The sequence below is a fragment of the Sphaeramia orbicularis genome, chromosome 24 (genome assembly GCF_902148855.1).
Source record: "Sphaeramia orbicularis chromosome 24, fSphaOr1.1, whole genome shotgun sequence".
NCBI classification, from domain to species: Eukaryota; Metazoa; Chordata; class Actinopteri; order Kurtiformes; family Apogonidae; genus Sphaeramia; species Sphaeramia orbicularis.
The window spans coordinates 1,254,970-1,261,780 of NC_043979.1; positions in this window are offsets into that span (position 1 = coordinate 1,254,970).

Consider the following 6,811-nt stretch of genomic DNA (forward strand, 5'->3'; position numbering starts at 1 on the left):
TGGACGAAAAGGGTTTACGTAAGCGCCCTCACGTGGAGCTCCATGCAAACAAAAAGAGAGGTGGCACGTTTATCATTTATTTATTTATTTATTTATTTATTTATTTATTTATTTATTATTTCTAATTATTATTATTGCAAAAAATACAGTTTCTGGTAGGGACAACAGGGAAAGTCAAGGCACTAAAATAATAATAATACAATATTCATAATGATAAACATAAAAAAAGGCATTAAAATAATAAATACATTTCAGCAGCTTCACAAATTGCTTCCACAGTCAGATGGGAGTTTCTGAAAAGATTCATAGAGGAGAAACATATTTTAGCTAACTTTTATCAGTTAAAGGTGGTCAGTTGTTTTTTCCATTGGTTTTGTGTTTGTAGTATTTACCCAGAAAAAGAATGATGTTAATTAAAAGTGATGTATCTATGTTCAGGTTATTTTTACATCACATAATCTATCTATCTATCTATCTATCTATCTATCTATCTATCTATCTATCTATCTATCTATCTATCTATCTATCTATCTATCTATCTATCTATCTATCTATCTATCTATCTATCTATCTATCTATCTATCTATCTATCTATCTATCTATCTTTATTTTATTTCTTTTTACTTTTTATTGAACTTAAGAATCAAGTCCATAGAGGCCTTGTCCATACAACATATGTAAAACAGAAGCAGGTTAACATGACTGGAAAGGGCAATAACACACATCTGAATCAAACATTAAATATTAGAGAAAGGAGAAAAAAAAAACATCTACAAATCTGCATCTAATGGATTCAAGAGGGAACTTTCTTGACTGATGATTTTGTTAATAAGTTTAACTTGAAGTGTATTAAACAGCTATACTCAGTGATGATCAAAGTGCTTCCACGAGGCCTGACCAACACAGTTAAAGGAAGGAAGACGGACTGAAGACCACCGAATACCCAGGATCTGACACTGTTTATAGATGATAAATTTATGAATAAAATATGTACGAACAAATTAATATGTGGTGTCCTCACGTCTTATCTCTTCCCTTTATCATTAACCTCCAAGGACCCGCTGTCCACATCTGGAGAGGAGACCACACTCTACAGTATTTGAATGTGACTGCAGTACCAGTTTTGGCCACAATCCTACATACGGCACCTTTAAAAAACCTTAAATTACATCTGTCCTTGTAATGAGTTTCTGAGACAAAGATTCAGCATCAATAAAAATAACTGTTTTTTGTGACTCTGACATTGAAACTTTAGAACACATGTTTTTTAACTGCACTTATACCAGAGTGTTTTGGGAAACATTTGAAGACTGGAGATCTGAAAAGGACAGTCATCTGAGCTGGAATACACACACATTAAATATGGAGTTGTAATACAAAATAATAAAACAGGAAATGATGTCTAACACCTTCAATATTACAGCCAAACAGTTTATCCACGGATGCAGATTCATGAAGAGAAAACCACTGTTCTTGAGGTCCCGACCCCAAGGCTGAAAAACACTGGAATAAACTCACCTTGAACCTTCTGTTAATGTTCTGGCCAAAGGGTGGTGCCCCAGTGACTTTCCCAAAGTGTTAAATGTCCACCTTCCACTAGATGGAGCCCTTCACTCACTGTTAAACTACACCACACACCCGATCCTGTCCACCAGTATTCTTTTATATTATAGTCCACTTACAACAGCGATCTCAGACTCCTGTTCTTTCAGGTTCCACATTCAGTCTGATCTGATCTGCAGTGGACCCAACCAGTAAAATAAGAACAGAAGAACCCAGAAATAATGACAACTGACAATTTATGTCTGTGTTTGAGTGCAAACCCCCCCCCCCCCCCATTAAATTATGAAAATACTTACTTTTATAAACTATTCAAACAAAAAAGATGTGAATAACCTGACAAAATGAAAATTTCTTGAGAAAAATCAGTGCAGTTTTACCAATCTTCTTCCTCCACTTCTCATTAGTCCATGTGCATTCTGGATCAGATCTCCAAAGACACTAAACACTGAGGAACAGGAAGAAAAGAGTTCAAACTGGACTGAATTTAATACAGACATTTCAGGTTGGGCACATTTGTTCAGGTTAGTCACATTTTATTGGTACAGGAGAGTTTGGAAATGGAAAGAGTTTCAGAATTTAATGTGATTTTTTTGCACTAAAACAAGGAAAAAATTGGAAGTTGTCATTATTTATAGACATAGTGTAATATATATATATTTTTTACATCAAACCCAGAAGAAAATATGGAGTCATTATTTTTTGCAGGTTATTATTATTTTACTGTAGATCATATTGAACCTGAACTAAAATAAGTTCCACCGCCTCGACTATGGAATTTTGGCTTTTCGTGAATTCATCCCAGGAGCCAGATTGGAACCTTTGGGGTGGACGCAAGTTTGAGACCCCTGGTCTACACTGTATCTGTAGAAGGATAAGTATGGAAGTAAATCTGGGTCATCAGATTTTGAAACATAAAAGACATTGAATTTGTTGATTTTTTTTTTTTTTTTGCTTAATTCAGGATTTTTTTTTTTCTTGATTCAAGATATATATATATATATATATATATATATATATATATATATATATATATATATATATATATATATATATATATATAGAGCTTAATTCAAGTTTATTTTGCTTATTTTAAGACTTCTTTCTTTTTTTTTTTTTTTACTTAATTCAAGATTTTTTTGTTGCTTTATTCAGGATTTTTTTTGCTTAATTCAAGATTTTTTTTTCTTAATTCAAGATTTATTTATTCTTTTTTTTTTGCTTAATTCAAGTTTATTTTGCTTATTTTAAAACTTTTTTCTTTTTTTTTTTACTTAGTTCAAGATTTTTTTGTTGCTTTATTCAGGATTTTTTCTGCTTAATTCAAGATTTTTTTTTTGCTTAATTCAAGTTTATTTTGCTTATTTTAAGAGTTTGTTTTTTTTTTTTTTTTTAACTTAATTCAAGAATTTTTTTTTGCTTATTCAAGTTTTTTTGGCTTAATTCAAGGTTTTGTTTTTTTTTTGCTATTTTAAGAGTTTTTTTTTTTTTTTACTAAATTCAAGAATTTTTTTTGCTTAATTCAAGATTTTTTTTTTACTTAATTAAAGAATTTGTTTTTGCTTATTTTAAGACATTTAGTTGTTTTTACTTGATTTAAGGTTTGTTTTTTGCTTAATTCAAGATTATTTTTTGCTTAATTATAGATTAGTTATCGTTTTTTCTTTTAATTATAGTTTTTATTTATTTCAGTTAACGAAAATGTTTTTACAATTCTAGTTTTTGCCATTTCGTTAATTTTCATTCATGATAATAACCTTGCTTCATAGTAGTGTTTTATATGTCCAAATGTAATCAAAGGTTGGTAAACCCTGCATTTGTTTTGCCAGTTTTGCATTCTGTCTGTTTTATTTTTTACAGTGTTTGTGTGTCAGACTCCACTGACTGTTGTTCCTTCATTTTTTCGTCACTAATTACTTGTCTTAGTCGCTCTCTTTCGGTTGTAAATCTATCTGAGTTAATTATGTGACCTGGGTAAAAGCTGGACATGGAAACAGACACAGAACTGTTCACACAGCTGATGCAAACGCTCGTTTACACAGGACTAGAGTGGTGTAGACACTGACCAAAGAGAGACAGAGCATGAACTGTGTAGCTGAACTCCAGCCTTTAGGCCGTCACTGCTGAGTGAGGCTGACAAGTGTTGAGCTAATTGGACTGGATGCTAATAGGACATCAAAAGACGTCACCTGCTCCTTTAAAATGGCTGTAATTAGGACATTCTTTAACTCGAACACGGGAGATTATGGAGGAGCGGGAATCAGAGTGTATTACAGGCCCACAGGTGACACTTTCATTTCAGATTACTCAGCTTAGACTGTGCTTGGACGCTCAGGGACTCACCGGACGATTTTACATCGTCCATCTGCGATAAACTGGACCCATGTTTAATTGAAAACAAAACAAAAGTGTGTTAAATGTGGGGTTTTCCATTCAATCCCAAATGTGCTGATTAGTTTAAAACATGACAAATTCATGGGGCCCAGTAGTTGAGGGGGGTCCAAAGAGCAGTGAAGGGGGCCCAGGGGTAGAAGTTATTGAAATTTTGTGCAAGATCATCTGCATAAGAGAGGTGTAGAAGTCAGGAGGCGAACGTTGAAGGAATGTTAAGTTTAGTTTTTGTTTTCACAAGATCATAAGTGACGTTGTTGATGGTTTACACCCCCCCACCGGTCCAACAGTCAATTTCTGTAGGGTCCAAAACCATTATGCTTTCATGGACCCCATAATTGGTAGCGACGCCCCTGGATGTCAGTAGAAGTCATTCCATATAAACACATATTCCACATATACAGGAACATAAATGTGGGTTGTTTTGAATCTAGAATGCTGGTTCCCCCTCTATCTGCTACTAAAGCCTGAACTGATGTGGTTTCCTGGAGCATCCACACCTGAGACTGCAGTGGAAGCTCATCTGCCCTAAAATGACTCCCATTAAATGCTCAAATCTGTTCAGTTGTTTTAATTTCATTGACTCCAAATGTGTTGGAACACGTTCATCTCTCAGACCAGTTGGTTCAGAATCAGTTTGATCCCAGATCAGTGGACTGGATGTTGTTCACTTCTCCTCCATTCCCGTGTCTGTGTTTGTTCATTCCATCTCTGCTCAGTGCATTTGTCCGCAGACGCTCAGCGTCCATGACCTTCAATGGGACTGAGTGGAACTGCTGGAAACTGACTCTAAACTGGACGATCATTGGATAAATGATACCGTGTTGTCCCGCCCCCAGACGCTCGGCATCTCTGGGGGTGAATGGAGCTGTGGGCGGAGCTCGGCTGGGCCGGACGCCGAGCTTCCGTGCGCCGATCGGAGGACGGGTCCGAAGGCTGAATGTGGTTTGATTGACAGCTGTTTTCAGATCTGCTCCTTCACTGACACAGTTCAGTTTAATACCGTCACACATTCTGCTGCGAAATCACAGAAACCACCATGAACACACTCATTGTACTTCCTTGTTTCAATTTAACATCATTTCAACATTTTCTTGTTTTTTCAAATTTGGAAAGTTTGCGGTTCTTAGAGTTCGTCAATCCAGGGAAGTTTGCTGACATGACAGATGTGCTTCCAGACTCTTCTGAAAAGCTCTGGTATATATTTGGATTCAGGCAGACTGAGGTCTGAGCTTCTAGTCCTGTATTTGAATGAGGACTTACAGGGGAACAGGGAAAACTGTGGGATTTCTTGATTTTTCTAAAAGATCTGGAATTGGACAGTGCAGTGCCTCAGCTGTACAAACTGTTGTCTCTAGTGGCTCCGTGGTCAGATGTAAAAGGAGCTTCTGTAGTTTAAAGGCTTCAGTCCTCCACCTGGACCACACTGGGCCAAGGCCGTCTGAGCAGCCCAGCTCTGCTGGACATTCAGAGGACACTGGTCCAGTCCCTGGAGAAGATGCCTACTGGTACGATAAGGACACTGAGCACGTTCTTAAAAAGGAACGGAGGACTGAATTTATGTTTAAATAACTTGACAATTTTTTGGATGTAAGCCGACAATGAGCTTCCCCTGTCTGAAGGACCAGCAGCTGCCACTGGTGAACACATGTTTGGGTTCCACTCTTCTTCTTCTCTTGTTCGAACATCCATCCACATCCATGACTGTAGTTGGACTCAAAGGTCTGGTCACTGCAGTTTTGTGTGATTTACCAAACCACCTCTTACAAGAACAAAAACTGTTCATCGAAAAACGAGAGTTTTGGCAAAATTGTTGTTTTTCCATTAGACAAATTTTTACGTGCAAGTTATATTCACGCAGTTTGAGGGTCGATGGAACAGCGACTAGTGTCACATCAGAATTTATATTGAACACATGTGTTGGTTCAAGAATAATCCACCAACTATTCAGGACTATTTAGAATGTGCATGTATTCAGTACATGTCAGTGCAACAACAGTTAAAAACAACAGCATCTACTTCAGCCAATAGTTGATTTCAGTTTGGGCCCAGATCTGGTTCTGATGATGGGACAGTTGGACTGACCCATAAACACCCAGGGCTACGTCTGCAGTAGTTCTATTTGTACCTTTATTAACTGATTTCTCAGCATTAAAAAAAATAAAATAAAATTCTTTAAGGGTTAAAGGAGGACGTGTGGTCTGTAAGGGTCTTTAAGGGTCTGTAAGGGTTAAAGGTGGATGTTTGGGTCTTTAAGGGTCTGTAAGGGTTAAAGGTGGATGTTTGGGTCTTTAAGGGTCTGTAAGGGTTAAAGGTGGATGTTTGGGTCTTTAAGGGTCTGTAAGGGTTAAAGGTGGATGTTTGGGTCTTTAAGGGTCTTTAAGGGTTAAAGGTGGATGTTTGAGTCTTTATGGTTCTTTAAGGGCTAAAGGTGGACATTTGCGTCTTTATGGGTCTTTAAGGGTCTGTAAGGGTTAAAGGTGGATGTTTGGGTCTTTAAGGGTTAAAGGTGGACGTTTGGGTCTTTAAGGGTTAAAGGTGGATGTTTGGGTCTTTATGGGTCTTTAAGGGTTAAAGGTGGACGTTTGGGTCTTTATGGGTCTTTAAGGGTCTGTAATGGTTAAAGGTGGACATTTGGGTCTTTAAGGGTTAAAGGTGGACGTTTGGGTCTTTAAGGGTTAAAGGTGGATGTTTGGGTCTTTATGGGTCTTTAAGGGTTAAATGTGGATGTTTGGGTCTTTAAGGGTTAAAGGTGGATGTTTGGGTCTTTATGGGTCTTTAAGGGTTAAAGGTGGACATTTGGGTCTTTATGGGTCTGTACGGGTTAAAGGTGGACGTTAGGGTCTTTAAGGGTTAAAGG